This window comes from Carassius gibelio, chromosome B5 (genome assembly GCF_023724105.1).
Source record: "Carassius gibelio isolate Cgi1373 ecotype wild population from Czech Republic chromosome B5, carGib1.2-hapl.c, whole genome shotgun sequence".
In the NCBI taxonomy this organism is placed as follows: Eukaryota; Metazoa; Chordata; class Actinopteri; order Cypriniformes; family Cyprinidae; genus Carassius; species Carassius gibelio.
Window position 1 is genome coordinate 18,685,550 of NC_068400.1, and position 17,898 is coordinate 18,703,447.

Here is a 17,898-nt window from a genome sequence, read left to right on the forward strand (position 1 = left end):
ACCACCAATTACAGGGTCAAACACTGCTGAAGGAGAAATCATATGCTCACTGGGCCAGGTGTTATTATGCAAGAGAGAGATGAAAAATGGTCAGCCCGCCACACCCATCCTTTCCCTACCACAGCCGATCACATTCCCATTCCACACACACACACACATTCTCTCTGAGGTAAAGATAAGTGACTCTGCTGATTTATTTAATCAATGAAATGAAAGTCTGGCCTTTTTATTTCACATAAACTCCAATCATGCAAGCCTAGCTAATATTTACTTTCTAAACATGTTATGAATTCATACAATTGCTGGGGTATGTGTTATGTTTACAATGCAAATACTGCAAATTATACAAATATTCTCTATAGGCTACATGAAATATATATATATATATATATATATATATATATATATATATATATATATATATATATATATATATATATATATATATATATATATATATCTCCTGGGTGAAATATATATCATAGGTAGTTAATATGACAAGATGAGGGTAAGATAATGCATATATAACAAGTGTGTGTGTATACGTATATATAAATATATATTAATAATGTATTAATAGTGTAAGCCTAATGAATAATTATAAAAAAATATTTGATGAATAATAAACCTTTATTCATTTAATCATTATTTCTTACCCCAATGATGTAATTGTATCTTTCAATGTCAAAATAAAAATATATTTTTAGTCCACAAATCCTTCATTAACAAACAGATCAAAAAGTTGATATTAAACATAACATTTTTTCACAGACCACTACTTTCCAGAGATGCAAAATGGTATCAAATATAGCCTCAAAACTGTTTTGACTGACTAAATATAATAAAAAATATATATATTTTGCACCATATTTGTGAAAAAATTATATTAGAGTAGTATAGTAGTGGTCATTTTAAATCAAACTAACCTTAACATATTTTTCTTGATTGCACTGTAAAATATTAAGACATTTTTACACACAGATTTAAATTATAAAATTTACTTCAGAGGATATAACTGAGCTCCGCTTGCTGAATTAAACAAGCAATATCGTTAGGACATTTGACAAAGCACAGCAGCACACTAGAGTCGAAAAAATCATATTTACAAGATGACCAATTAAAGAAATCATGACAGCATGAAATCCACAAGTATTCTATTCTGAACACAGGCTTCTTCTCTCTTCCTCTCTCCACAGCTAACATTATGCACATTCTTATAGCACACTCTATTGTAAAGGATTGGTTTACCCCCAAAAATTAAGATTCTGTCAATATTTACTAAACCTCATGTTCCAGAGCAGTTCTTTTTTTGGCAAACAAAGGGGTAGGATTTTAAAGATTTGTACTGGTCACTCTTTTATATGCAACAGCATCGAGTAAAGCTTCAAATATCATAAGAGGACCATAAACATATCAAATATATAGTCCAAATGATGACTAGTGACTTGAGAATTTTTTTTTTTATAAAAATTTGTTCGGACAAAAAAAGTGTAATTGCATTTATTATTGTTATTATTCGTACTATACATATTTAACAAATCATTAAAGAATTATAACTATATTATGTTTTTTTTATTTTTTTATTTTTTTACAATATTAATATTTATAATTGTCTTTTGTTTGCTTTTAAATGCTAAACCATAAAGCTTTTATCATGGTGGAAAACCACAGGGAAACCTCTCTTTTGAAATGCTTATCATTTGTCGACCCAAACTCACAGCACTTGCACAGATGGAGTTTGTGTGAGGCAGCAATTACCGCGAGCCACTCCTAACCAACTGAAAACACTGTTACCGTGAGCGACTCACGTGTAAAGATCACAGTGCAGCGCATTGTCAAATTTATACAATTACAATGCTGTCTTTACAATTTGATATTCGCGCTATATCATCATCCTCAGGCATTGTTAGAATTAACAAAAAAAGTTACCGGCCTGTAATACTTTCTCATTTCCTCGCCAATGCAATGATTTGAAGTCTTTTGAAGTCAAACTTGCCATTCCAATAGCCCAAACTTGAAATCATTATTCACAGAAAAAATTATGTCCAAATGATTGCAGTTCTGGTTGGTGATGCAGAAACACTGATACTGCCTTACCATCATTCACAGACTACAAGCACTTTGCAGGCCATGTTCTTCCACAAGTATACATTTTGATTTATTTTGAAAGCTTAACCTACATTCAAAACAAGGAAGAGGACAGGCCCAGTGTGACACTGTCAGATCGCAGCATTTCAAACGTGACTAAAAGCCCTAAAAAAAGATACAGTCCTTGGAGATTTGATGACCCTTTACATTACCTTAACTCCACTGCTTCTCCTTTCCCTCTCTCGCTGAAGTGGTTAACCTGAGATTCGATTTATTCTTTGTCTAGACCAGTGTGTCATTCCCATGTTCTGGCTCTGTGAATGGATCCAGCATCAGTAGGTCCCAGTCACCATACATCGAGTCACAACAGCAGCTGGGGTGCTATCCTCACAAAACGTTATCCCTCTCTCTTTTCTTATTATTTCTGTAATAAGCATTTATTCTACATGATTGACAAAGACAATAATTTTGTCATTGAAAGCAAAAAACATCTTAGATGCTGGAAAAAATGTGTAACATGTTATTTAATAGATCGATCCGACTCTGTATGAGCCACACTCCAAAGGTGCTGTAAAATTCGCACAGCGATATTCGCACACCTGTGACCACACATCATTCAAATTCTATATTAATGCAGCAAGTTGCCTTGTTGCTTGACAACCATAAACAGCCTACATTATTGCATTCCACCTGCACAATTTTTTAATTGATGTACAATACACAAAACAGCACACTTTCATTAAACCAATAAAACAATTTTAACTTTTATGATTTGATGACTACATTAAACATGCACATACTGTATAATCAGTGATATGACAAGCAGTGTAGTATGACTTTTTCTGGTTGATACCGCCAACCAAAAAATAAATAAATAAATAAATTCATACTACAGTAAGCAGTATTTGAGTTTCTTTCTAAACAGAGTTATGGTTTGTGTTTAGGGGCTGGGTAATATGGCCAAAAAATGATCACAGTAGGATTTTTCATATCAGTCTACATTGATGATTATCACAGTAAATTACACATTTTCATTTCTTTCAAGTTTAAATGCAGATTTTTGCTCTTTAAGTGTTTTATACTACTCTTTATGGTCAGAACATGACAAACACTTCACATTTTCTAATTCTTTACACTTTTCAAGTCATTTTCCTTAAATATCTAAATTTAAAAAATAATTTCTTCGTTTTTATGTTCTAACGGTGATATTGTTTCAAATTATGACACAGGTTTGTATTTTATTGCCTGATTGATGACGGGTATCTTCAACACAGTTTGTAGTGCAGGCAGCAATCCTATTAGCTTTTTTGTATCAGAAATGCACATTTGCATGCACAGTAACTTGAGTTGACAATAGTAGCTTTAGTGAGGATGTAGCTGTGAATTTATGCTCATCATCAAAAACAGTAATTATCAGTAAAACCTGCAACAACCTCATATTTATTTGGTGGTAATTATTTTGTTTTGAGTTTTATTAAAATTGTTCTTCCATAGTAGCGTACATTTAGATCATGATAACCACAGTTAAAAGCACACATACAGTACATCAATACCATGGTAAAAGTATAACTATATAGTTTCTAGGTATTTGTATGGAAAATAGTAAGTCTATTTTTAACAATATATCTTAATCACAATTTTTTTTTTAAATATATTCCATTACTCCTTTCATACATTTGATACATGTATACATTATAGGGATAGTTCACCAAAATGAAAATTCTGTCATTGATTACTCACCCTCATGTTGTTCCAAACCCGTACAACCTACACATCGTCGGAAAATAAATTAAGATATTTTGGATGAAATCCAAACGCTTTCTGGTTCTACATAGACAGCAACGCAACTACCAAGTTCAATGCACAAAAACACAGTAAGAAAATCAATAAATTAGACCATGTTACAATAGTGGTTCAACTGTAATTTTATGAAGCTACAACAATACTTTGTGTGCTCAAAGAAAAAAACAATTATTCAGTTACTCAATGATTTCTTCTCTCATGACATATGCCTGTGGTGCTGATGGTGCAGGAGCTGGCATTCTGACACAGAACACGCATGCGCTGCACCTTGTTTACAAGCAGAGGAATGCACATGTATGCATCATGGCATTGTCGTGAATGGCGGTGGAGACTGACCAGAAAAATTAATAATTGAATTCAGATTTATTTAGTTTCTTTTTTATTTACTTTATTTCATATGAAAAGTATTCTCGTAGCTTCATAAAATTACAATTGAATGACTGATGCCACATTAACTATTTTAACAATGTACTTACTACCTTTCTAGGCTTTAAACATGTTAATTCCAGTGCTGTCTACGGAGGGCCAGAAAGCTCTCGGATTTCATTTTTCATTTTCATTCATTCGGATCTTAATTTTTGTTTTAAAAATAAACAAAGCTCTTACAGGTTTGGAATGACATGAGGGTGAGTAGTTAATAAAAAATAAAAAATAAAATTGGGTGAACTATTTGATCAAATTTGATATGAATATCCAATATTTCTGCCATAATACTATGGTGCAGTTAGTGTTAGTAAATCCATGGTAAATTATGATGATTTGCACATTAAATTTAAAAAAGCCTTCTGACTGTATCATTGCTCACAGTGTTTTTTCATGTTTGTCATTTGTGTTCTTCGCTGAATTTGAGCACTTCACACTGGATCTGTTAGTGTAGTGCTGTTTAGTGGCTGCGTGAATGAGTAAATCCCTCTGCTCTAGTAAGCTCACATTGTGCTGCGATTTGGACTTTGAGTCGAGCGAATAAATGGTCTGTGTGGCGCGGTTTAAATGAGCAGCACTGTTCCATTCCACTCTTTTGGAGCATAAACAAAATGTTGAACATTTATCAAGTTCTTGTTATTGTTTTATCAAGGAAAATTATCGTTAGCATTTTATCACCTGGTCCTAGCATGCATTGTTCAGATGTCTTTCATCATTGCCATTACATCTATGTATAGATGCCACATTCAACCAGTCCAGATACACTGATGCGTTCGGCATCTTGAAATGGATGTCGTCACTCACAATAAGAGTCAATGAGTTTCAAAATGCAACAAAACTGTGCAGCATCCGGTGTAAAACCAGATCAATTTAAATTTCTGAAGAAATGGGATGACCTTTCACAGTGTGTTTTGAATATGAATCAACTTAATATACTTACACTTAAGTCAAAGTAAAGCTACCTCCTACTTGGAAATAACGTCTAGGATGCTGTTTGAAGTAATATTTGACCTGTGAACTCATGCCAGATCAATCAACCCCGACTTCAGCTAGACGTGTTACTTGACATCACTGCATCCAATGAGCATAGTGTGGAGGTACCTCGTGTCAAATTTAAAAACATTACATATTAGTTTTATAAAATGATGCCTTAATTGTTTGCCTTGTCAGCTGTTTTCAAAATGAACAAAATGAATCATTAGGTCAGTATTTTAATGTGATTGATGTGATATGGTTTAGGTTAGGGTTTAGTTGTAATGGTTAGGGTGGGTTCATGTGGCCTTCAAGTGCTATCATAATTATAGAAAATACAAGTTTGCTAATAGTAAAATTAGATATGAATGCACCTCAAGTCATATTAACTACTGGGAACTTCTGAGATAATTTTGATACCAGAGTTTCTGAGTTGGGCGGGCCATGAACTTTAAACATGGTGGAGGGGACAACCATTGCTGCTGTCAATGCTATTCTTTATTAGTTTTCCCCACAACAACTACATCATGTTGTCTAGTCGCTTAAGTAGTGTATGCATAGGCTATATATGAATGATCATTTGAAGCATATTGTATGTTTTATAAATAGCGAAATAAGAATGTATTTGACTGAAATTTCAGAATCGCCATAAAGCTGACATTGTCTGGAGCAGTGAATGTTTATATCATTGTCAACCAATGGGATGCTACATTTTATTATTTCTGACAACAAAGCACTTGAATGCTACGAGCTCAATCTCTTTCTTCATAAGTGGGAAATAGTAAATTTAGTGAAGTGAAGGCAGCATATGAGATAGGGTCAACAGTGTAATTACAGATATTAGATGTAACTACGGAAAATAATTACAGATGTAATCAAATTAAGATATTAAAAAAATATATGTAAAATAAGTATAAAAAGATTATTTGAAATGTTAGTACATAGTAGTTAACAACACAATGTAAAGTGGGTCTGTGTATTGCTTTAATCAATCTTTTTAAAAGCTCTTCATATTATTCTAATCGACGGCTTATAATTGAACTGTGACAAACAGTCATTTCTAACAATATACAAATTAAAAGATGAATTTGTTGCCAGGGAAAAATCAGACATGGCATATGACAATCTTTGTACAGTCTTTGTAAGTATCTAGGCTTTCTTTTAATATTCCACAGTGTCCTTAGAAAAGGTTGATATTTGTACGAAATGTTGATGTTTGTTTCTTGAAATACTGGTTTTATTTACCCATGCATATTTTCCATTGTATTTACATGCCTCTAGCAGACAGCACAGATGCATGCAATTAAAAATGTTTTTTTTTTTTTTTTTTCAGAGATGTAACACTGAATTTCACAGATAACCTTTCCACAAACAATGCAGTCTTTGAATTCTCAAAATCTCATCAATTTTTCATTTGCCCATAAGACAAGACTACTTTCTAGATCTTTTAATTGGTCTCTTTCATATGACCGAAAACACAAAACATAGATGGTTAAAATGGATGGCTTTACAATGTCATAAGCCTTGTCTGTGATACACCATTTATAAGTTGGAATGTACAAGTTGTTCTCTTTGCCAGACTGCACCATATTTGCCTGATAGCCGAGTGTGTCTGTGTGGAGAGTAACCAGTAACCGTCAACACATGCCAGGTGCCAAACCTCCCCCTTACTCACCAAACTCACTTGCCAATCAGCCTCACCGACACCTAGAATTTATTATGTTCTTGTGTGAATGTAAGAGTGAAAAAACATGATTAAGATCAATTACGCTCTGCACCAAAACTGAGAAATCTCAGACAAAGTTGTTTGTTATTTTCTTTAGTAAAATGCTTAAGAACTTAAAACCTGTAGAACTTGTTTGTTTTTAATCTATTTTTAAATTGATGGGCTATGTCTATCATACCAATGCTTTGCTTTGCTCATTGTACGTGTGCCGTTTACATAATGTGTAGTATGCACATTTTCTTTAAAGTATAGGCAATATACCACATTTGTCAAAATGTGCGGTAAACAAAAGAGCACAGTCCATGTTATATTGTATCCCACAATTTGTATCAACTTGACTTTCTAAGTGCGGTGTGACAAATGAATCACATGTAATATTAGTCACTATTTTTCCACATTTTTGTGGGATGTTACATACGACAAATTCAAATATATCTTTGTGTAAGACAAGCACATGCATGCAAACTCACATTTATTGCAATACAAAATACGGCATTCTCTATAGCTGGCATTATCACACACTGGAGACACTGAATTTTTTACTATCACAGCCATGTAAGAGCACACAGTATGCAAAAAAAAAAAAAAAAAACTAATAAAATCTGTCCCTGTGTTCAGTTTCATTCTAATTTGCTCAATCACCATTAGTCGCTGTTGCTCGTGTCACTAGAAATTGACAACTCTTATAGAAAAATAAATGATGTTTGGTCACTCAGTGAATCACTGACAGTATGAACCTCCTCTTAAGACCTTTTTAACTAGAGTGCCTGCATGCTTAAATTACTATGTCACATCTCACAACAGCAAAGTCATATATAATCAACATATTAAAGTATAATATATCTTCCTTCAACACTGCACTAAAGGAAATTAATAAACATGACCACTAAAAAAAGTCTTCTATAGATCAAAGCAACACTCACCTTGGTCTTTATGGTTGTCTTGTCTTGTGCATTGCCAACCCTCACAGATTTATCCTATTACAGTGCGTTTGTTTATTAATGAGATGTATAATACACTCGAACATACAATATTAGCCACTCATTCCCCTGTGTTCTGATCAACAGGGTTGTATTTTCTGATTGTTACACCAGTCTATGCTTTATTGGAGTTTGTGCCCTTGCATTACAATGACAAAAGTAATCCTCCCCATATTGCTGCAATGGCACAGTCATTGTGTAAGATAAAGTTACAAAATGCCCATGAACTTCAGAAGTCAGTAACATAACCCAGATAGGCCTCAAATTAACCCTTCATGCAGTGATACGACATCACTTTCAAGCTTAATATACTACCAGAAATAAAGATAGGTAAATAAATGAGGGTGAATTTGCCATCTTTTATACTGCCTTGCAATGCCATGAAAGTTGTATGTATCAACATGGTGCATTTTGCACCCATCCTACTCTGTATTGTTGGGTAACTTTTGGTGCAACGGATGCCTATGACTTGTTATGACTAGACATTTAATGCAAGTTACAACACTGCTGAACGTTAAAAAAAAAAAAAAATACAATTCTCAATGCATAAAAAATAAGCAGATGACTAATTTTATGATATGCAATGGATTTTTAATGTTTGGTCATGACCCAAATATGTGCTTTCGGCTTATTCTGTTTTATTCTTTTAGCACTGAGCATAGGTAGGATAGGAAAATAAACAGACTTTCACAACACTTCTCATTTTTGGTGTTAAAGGCTATGCACCCATTCAGACTGTGGTGCTAATTCTGGTGCTACTAGGAAGAAGCTAGACATTTAGGTAGATGGCAACACAGGGTTGTGTAAACCATAAATGAACCTTTGCAAGGTAAATGAAAATACGGCCAAATACAATTTGAGTATTTGTGATATAATGTTGATAATCTCAAAACAAAAACAAAAAAACTAAAAACTTGTGAATGCAAATGTGAATGGGGCCAAATTTTTTTGAGACATTTAAAAGCAGAAATGTGCCGCTTATAATTTAATAAAAGTAACCAACATTTGGTGATTCAACTTAACTTGCAGGAAACCCAGAATATTCCTTTAAATAGCTAGAATAAATATGGACCAACCGTAAAATGTACAAATTGTCAAATTTACTATCTAGTCTGTCACATGGATATTTTAGCAAATTGTTGGCCAGTGCAGTTTATGATAATATTAATAAACTGTAGTGCTTGACTTTAGCTACATTCTTGATAATGTACCTCTTAATGTTACCTATAAAATATTAGTTGATAAATATTTCAAATTAAATAATTAAACAGGCTACTTTATAAATGCATTAGATAATCTGCCCAACAAATTGTTTGACAAAACATCAACTACTCAGTGACAATGACAGTGACCTCAACCCGCAATCATTTCAGCCAGATGCAGATGTTAAAAGCCCTAATATGATAGAAACTAATTTTGATGGGTAATGTAGATCAGCCTGATATTAATATTGACACAGGTGTCCTGGTAAAAGAGGTTTATTTGCACCGGGCTTTATACTGAAGCCATGCAATATATTTTTTTTCTTTATCTCATGATCAAAACTTTTAGATAAAACAAAATTCCTTTTGGTTTATATCAGCATTAAGCGTGTTTTCTTGTGATGATGACTTATTTTTTATTTTTTTATACTCAACACTGTTTTTATTGTTCTCGAGGCCGCAGAAGCTTATCACAATTCTTCAGCATCATAGATGAATGAATTAGTTTTTACCTTGATTTAGAGATGCACTCCAGCTGAAACGGCTCTATGTCTGTCAGTGATTGACAACTTCCACATTAGTGTCTGACACTTGAGAAAAAGCTTGTCAGATATATCATCAAAGACAATATAGTGACCCTGAACGTGTAATCAGTTTTATTGCCCACCAACTTGAGGGACCGAGATGACTTCATCTCTACTGCGGGTAATTATTAAATTTATGATGCCAATGGCAAAGACGCCAATAAGCATGTGACACTAGGCCCATTCACAAAGCAGACAATTTTCTTGCAATAAAATTATCTTGTGAGAAAACAGTGTTTTGTTGTTCTGTAACTTCTATCAAAAGCTAAAAATAGCTGTCTTTTCTGCTTACTGTATATTTTACATTTTCCGAAGAAAAATAGAAATGGTGCTTGCTTATGTAAATTAGTTTTTAGCATATTGCGATGCAGTTGCTAAGGTGTTTTGGGAAGCTGCTTACTGCCAAAAGAGCCCAGTCATATCTGTTATTCTGGTCTCTAGATAAGGCTCAGATCCCCAAACTGAATGGTTTCAGATGCTTTATGAAGTTAAATATAAATTATTATAGTTTAAATTTGTATTAAATGCAATTAGCTGCACTTTTTCTGACTAGGTACATCTTCATGCAATTTCATAATAACTTCTAAAATACGTCTTTAAAATATGGTTAAATCTGGTAAATATGGTTACCACAAGCATTTATAATAAACTAAAATATACTTGAATGCCATTTCTATTGAAACTTGTAAGTCATGTGTTTAAGTGTAATTTGAATTATCCATATGTCATGATAAGGTATCAGTTTACACACTATAGTTCAATGTATAATTTATTTATATGCATGTGCCCATCAAAATATCTACTTCTTTAAAGCATGACACTAGATTTTTAAAACAATGATTTAAAATGTATTTTAAATTAAAACATTTAATTTGACATTAACATTTGTGTATTAAAGTGTGTTAAGAAACACTATTTAAGTACACTTAAAGATATTCTTTGTAACTTTTGGCCCATTAGCAGTTGAGGCATAAAAATACTGTCGCAACATGGTTTTGGTTATGGTTATTTTGGCTTGAGGTACAGCACTGTGCTTATGGTTACATACAGACGATCGCCTTCTCAGTGCGAATCTCACTATATCAAACAATATCAAAACTCCTCCAATAATGAAAAAGACAGATATCAAAAAAAAGTCTTATGACTTTAAAAGAACCATAAAAGAGAAGTCTTATGAGCAGGTGAGTAGCTTATACTCTGCTGTTGTTTTTTTACTTGTTTTAAAATAACATTTCAAAAGTTTGGCTACACTTAGATTTATCGATTGATATTCGTATCATAAAGTAAAACAGACTAAAATATAACTTGCCAAAGCTATTTATAGGCAGACCAAAAGCACTAACCGGTTTAGAAACTGGCATTCCTAACAACATGAACACTGTTCTGTGAACCTAGGCAATGCATTGCGTATGCGATGAAATGCAAACTATGTTGATTTGTGTTTTATTACAGGCACTGTAGCTTTCAATTTGCTTTTGTTTGTATGTTTTTTTTTTTTTTTTTTTAGCTATATACAGTTGTAACCTGACATCTTTTCTTCAGTTATAAAAATTACACACAAATGATTTCTGAGAAAACCATCCCACAGCTAAAAAAATCTAAATTTTATTATAGGCTTACCATAATAAAAAACCTAGTTTGGAAGGTGGTTTCATGATGTACTAGCTCATTATTAAAAATGTGTTAATTCATTTTGAAAAAAAAAAAGTTACACTGTGTACTATTAAGTGGCTTTTTATTTCATTAATATATTCAATTACAGTTTTAAAAAATATATACTTTTAAGATTTGATGTTCACTACAAGTGGAGATTTAATACAACTAAGCGTACTTCTTTTTCTCATTAAACCATTTGAGAAAGTCCAACCATTTAAACAAATAATATCATTCATAATTATTCATATACTTATCTATGCAGAAGATTTACACAATGATCATATTTGTGCTTTTCCTCTCCTGTGCTATTTTGCAGACACTGTAGCTGTAATGTTGTTATTCATATCATCACCATCAGAATACACATTAATTAACAACAGCATGGTAACAAGTCCCCAAAAGGTGATGAATTAACGCTAATGTAGTCCAAGATACATACTGTACTGCATATATTGTGTGTGCATCCTTTTGATCACCATCCACACTGCACGAATATATGCATGTGAATATAAATGGCAGAGAACAGAGGCCATGATCAAAGCCATGTTCTCAGTATAAACAAAAAGAAAGGCGCTTTGTCTATACCATGCAGCATGACAAACAGTGCAGACAATGAATACTTCATGCATATTGATACGGGTAGAGGAGGTAAACGTTTTCTGATAAACACGCACACACATGCATGCAGAGAGACTTTAATAAAAGGAGCTCATTAGGGCACGCAGTATGAAGATCTTTCAAAAGCTTTTTAGGGATACATTAGATGTAACAGACATAAAAGCTTCACAAAACACTCCATTAGCCTCTCGAATATTTCATATATTTTGTGAAGCGTAACATTACATACTAAGTGGCCGCCCACTTTTTTGGTGGCCTTGATTTTGCAAGTATTTTCTGGATTTCAACAAATTCTTCAAAAAAGAGTCCTAGGCCTTGAACCAAACTATCCAGCCCTGAAGTGAATCACAACGTGACCAACTATGACTTGAGGCAAAAAAGTATAAAATTCAGAACAAAAAACATTACAGCATATTTTATTTTATAAGAGAATTAACTACATATCCCATGAAGCATTGTGAATGACATATTTGAATCAAAGATGGCAGTAAAATATGAAATGCTTGATTTATAGTTATTGTTCATGAGAATAAAAAGTTATTTTAGTTCATTTATATTTCTGTTAGTTTTCCCCATGAAAAAGGATCACTTACTTGTATTAATTGTACTTAACTGTATGTGCACTTGTAGTTTACTTCAAATCCTTAAAGGATACTGAAAAAATACTTTCAGATATTATATTAATGAAATGAAAAGCCACTTAAGTGCATTTAATTTGCTTTTTATTTCCTAAAACACGTGTACATTAAAATGTACATACTGTAAGTTTTCCCTTAAAGTTAATTTGAAATAATAAAATTATTGTATTTCCCATGCTTTAATGAAGTACATTTCTTGAGCACATTTTGTATTTGATAGCAGTTATAAATAACTGTAATGTGTTATTTTGATTTTACTTTTAAATTGAATTTAAAATAGTACTATATGGCAACTTGATTATTACGAATATGTAATTACAAATATACTCACATACACAACAAAAGTTTCAACAGAATTACAGTCACTTCAGAGCGTGAACATATTCCTACCTCACACAGACACATGCAGTAATGGCACTAAATACATACAATGCTGAACATTGTACAATGAATCATTTACACTCTGTTTCTCTCTTTACTAAATTCTGTCTTTGTATGTTTATTTTATTTACACCATATTTTATGAATATATTCTGAATTCTTGTCTTAATGTGTACGTGTATGTTCTTAATTTGTTGTTGCACTCTGTGATGTGAAACTAAGGTGAAAATTTCACTACTTAATACATGTGCCCACTAAAGAACCTTGAACCTTGAAAGTATATATTAGTTTAGCATAAATGCCTGTCAGTACATTCAACAGTTCAACCATATGTCAAAGACTATAAAGGTTATCATCAAAATGTTATATAACCTACAGTATAGTGCTGTCAAACCATTAATCACGATTAATCGCATCCCAAAATAAACATTTTTATTTGCATAATAAATGTATGTTTACTGTGTATATTTATTGTGTATATATAAATACACACATACAGTATATATTTTGAAAATATTTGCATGTAGGCTATATAAATTTATATAGTTATTTTCTTATTTTTGATATTATATATATTGTAAATATATTTAATATATAAACAAAACATATTTTCCTTAAATATATACTTGCATGTGTTTGTACTATATACTGTATACATAATAAATATTCACAGTATACACACATATATTATATAAACAAAAATGCTTATTTTGAATGCAATTAATCACTAGTTATATAAAAATGTTTTACTTAAGTGGGTGAAAAAAGCAAGTCCAGTTTAAACTACAGCAGATTTTCATTTAATTGTAATTAACATGCAGTTAAGTGTCCAAAACCATTACATTCAGTGTGTGCTTAAATATATTCTTTGAAAGTATATTATTTCCTTTAAGTATATACGTACCTTGTGAATTAGTAAAAAGTACTCTTTTAAGAAGTATGCTTAAGCTTCACATAAAAAACAATATTATAGTAACTTATAGTAAATACTATAGTGTTTTTCAACCAACTATAGTGATATAAAAAAAATTACCTAATACGGTACTAAGTTTTCTACAACTATAGGGTATATTATTCTACATTACACTACAGTTTACGAGTATCCTACAGTATTTATTACAGTTTACCAGTTCACTATAGTTAATAATACAGTATGCTGTAGCATTCATTAGCAAAGTGCTGTAAATACTATAACATGTAAAGTATAACACTTTACTATAGTATGGTTCAAAAACACTATCATATTTGTTATAATTGACTATAATATTTTTTCATGTGGGGTGCATTTTTCACAAAGGTGTAGCAAAATATTTAGATACACAGGACAACAGAGCAGTTTGAGAGTCTAGCAAGGTCGATTCAATAATATAATTTGCTTTCAACGACATTTTATTTATTTCATTTTTTGCATAAAAAAGGGTCATTTGGTCTTGTGATATTAGTTTATACATTATGTTCAATGAGCGTAACACAACAGAACTTCAAAAATAATGACTGTTTTCCTACAGGTTGCCTGAACAACCCGCCTTGTCTGCCTAGAGAGTCCAGCCATAAACTCATGCCACTGGATAAGCCACGTTTCTATGCCAGACAGGTAGGGTGATTCAAAATAAACTAAATGCTTTAAAGGCATCACAGAGCCACAGCGTTTGTAGTTGTCTCTGCAAATTAAGCAATGATAGAATAAAGTATTTTACAGACATTTTAAAATGAATGAACCTTTACTTTGGGAACCTAGTGTGGTGCTATATTGATGCAGTGACACCGTTTCTATAATTCTGGGACACACTGGAGATCTGAGATGGGTTTTGTAGTTTCTCTCATAAACACTGCTGAAATATTGGAGTGATCGGGGGGTGGGGGGGGGGTGAATTAGGTAACAAAAGTGCAAGGAACCTGAACGTCAAGAATTGCTCCCAGAGATCACCCCAAGCACACACACACACACACGGGCAGGCGGGTGGGCAGCCATTCCCCTCCTTTCTGCCTGGCCACAGTGGGTGCACAGCAGCCGCCTACTACCTGCCCAGAATTCTAATCAGTCCAGGGGTCTGTCTGTCCCCCCCGCCTTCCCCGTCTCACTTATTTTCTCCCTCAGACTTGCTCCACCCACTCGCTCACCCCTCCGTCTCCCGCCCTGCCTCTTTCTCTGCCTTGGACGAAAGGGGCTGAAGATCCTTCAAAATTAATTAGATCCCTCCCCACCCCCTTTTTCCGGAAAAAAAAAACTGCACATAAGCACCCCCCCTCCACCCCTTCACCACCCTTGTTTTCCCTCTCCCAAAAATCTCTAATCTTAGAAGGGAATCTTCTGAGTTTTATGACAAAAAAGAAAAAGGAAAAACGACTGCTGGGAGACTACTGGAATGGTTTTCTGTGTGTTCCTTCACTGTCGCTCTGTGGCTCTATACGTCTGTCACTCAGTAACACAAACTGTCAATACGTCCCTAGAGGTCAGTTTGTCTGGAAGATGCTCAGACGGCTGTGCCCTACTGCAGCGACAAAGAGCACAGGGCAACGGAGACGAAAGAAAAGAATAATAACATGGATGACAGACAGGCAGAGAGGAAAAGTAAGAAAGGAGTCGAAATTCAGGTTAATCAGAGACGCTTTTTAATGAGGCGGCCATCTCATAAAGCATACCGTGCAGTGACTGGAAATCATTTTTATCAAGCATGGGGGGAGAAGGGGGGAAAACAAAGACAGAGAGGCAAGGCAAGAAAAAGGTGAGGGTGGGGTGTCGGGCATAGAGAAGGAGGGAGGGGGGTTTCTGGGAAAGGATGTCAAGCATTTGAATAATATAAATCTCAAATATGCAAATGTGACTTACAATGTTCGGCATTCACACATTGTCCTTTGCCTCTGAGCTTGGTCTTTAATGGCACACAGCAGAAACAATAAGAGAGAGAGGTGGTGCCGAGAATTTATTTATAACGCTACCAAACTATATTCGTATAAATCCTACATAAATATAGTAATGATGCCGAATTGTACATTGACCTGCTTTTCTGTCCAAATACTAAGTGCTTTTTGATGCTGTGGTATCCATACAGTTTGTTTATAGGTGTTAATAGCCTGTAACGCAAATGTCCTAACGCCATATCAATCTCAGTGAAAGTATTTTTAAAAACCACAAAAATTAGCTAAGGAAGCAAGAAAGGAACAAATCAAGAAATGAAACTAACAGTATCTGTCTTGTCTAGATTTTGGCAGCACTTGTGGACAAGAATAATTCAGACCCAATGAATCACTGTTACTCGCTGTGACATATTTTTCCTTGCTAGTGGGTTTTAGTCAAGGTCAAAATGAGAAAATGTCCTTACCACACACATGCACCCTGCAACCTATCACATGCAACAGTGAGCTCCATATTTCTAAAACTTTTTGGAAATCCACTGAATGCAGAAATCATTACCATACTGATCAATCAGACGATCTTGTGAGAATTAGATTAGCTTGACCTATTGTCAGTTTAGTAGCCTTTTCTATTATTTACTTCATTTTCTATTTTCTAATATCTTAATGCATTAAACATTTTCCAAAATAAGTGTTACACATATACAAATTCAGCTATTATGTGTCAGTCTTCATAAACTGTAAGTAAGCTTCACTAAATTCAGTGGGGTTCAAAACTCAGAAACCACATAGAACAATTAGGATATATATAAACCTAGAAAATGAACAGCAATGCAAGCTTTGGGATTATGACATAATTTAATGATTCTACATTAATTACTAGGTCACTAAGAAAATTTGTGACACTGACAACATGGATCATCAGACTTTGCACAAACTCGTCATTAAAGCCCACGAGGGGACATACCAAACATGATTTAATTGTGAACTTCGAGTTATTGTTAGTCTAGATAATTTGTAATGAAAACATCTGTATTAAATTACGAAAATAAATAAATACAATCATTTTCACTGGTGCTGTCATACATCTGGAACTCATTTGGAGTGTAAGCGCATCATACTGGTCATCGTCCAACCTTTTCTCAGTATGTGCCTTAAAAAAAAAACAAATAGTTCAAACACAACTTGTTTGAGAGGGTTGATGCAAACACCTGTAAGTGAAACTAACCAGATAACCAAGTACATATTTTCAGCTAGTTTTCCCATTCATTGTTCATCCTCCATTCATACCATCAGTCAAGTCAATAGCAACAAAACTGTTGAAAAATTGTACCTTTAGGGCTACAACATCCTATTACTAGGAAAATACTCTTAATTTACCCCTTAGAGAAGCATATTAGTACCTTAAGGCTAAATATTACTAAGGTATTATTATGCACCTTTAAGGGCAATAAGGTACAAAGTTGTTCCTTTAAGGTACTCCACCAGTGACAAGCTGTTGTAGCCCTAAAGGTACAATTTTTCTATATTTTTCTGACAGTGTATAAGCTACTGTGTAACCAATCCTAATATCACTAAACAGTCCTGTGAACCCAACATACTTGCAATTTAAAATTAGATGATATTACACAATCAAAACATCCTTGATGAAAAAATAACTAAAAGATCAATCAATCTCGGGATTTAATTACCTTTGCTCCAATTGTGTGAACCCGTTTGCATTAAAAACACCTACACAGCGCATGAGTTGTAAAAAGCCGTTTCCATTTGTGGAAAATAATAAGTACATATAATAAGAACTATTGTTTTGAATCAGTTTTTATATTTACTGTTAAAAAGAGGTGACATTTAAATCAAGACAAAGATTTATATCCTAACGACAGGCAAATAAATGTCTCTACATTTTGAAATGGCTCCCCATGTTTCTAAGTAAATTTGAAATGAACACACACACACACATTCATCATGAGG

General features: G+C 33.4%; 1 protein-coding gene across 6 annotated transcripts in view; it reads right to left on the minus strand.

The window, feature by feature from the left end:
• LOC127958871 (zinc finger and BTB domain-containing protein 20) overlaps positions 1–17,898 on the minus strand; it is a 60,805-nt gene that overhangs the window by 28,104 nt on the left and 14,803 nt on the right. Inside the window, exon 1 of one of the 6 annotated variants that reach the window (XM_052557915.1) lies at positions 7,936–11,363. The exons of the other annotated variants lie outside the window; for them this stretch is intronic. The gene's annotated coding sequence lies outside the window, so the exon portion shown is untranslated. Of the gene's footprint in view, positions 1–7,935; positions 11,364–17,898 lie in introns of those variants that run through there. 6 annotated transcript variants of the gene reach the window in all.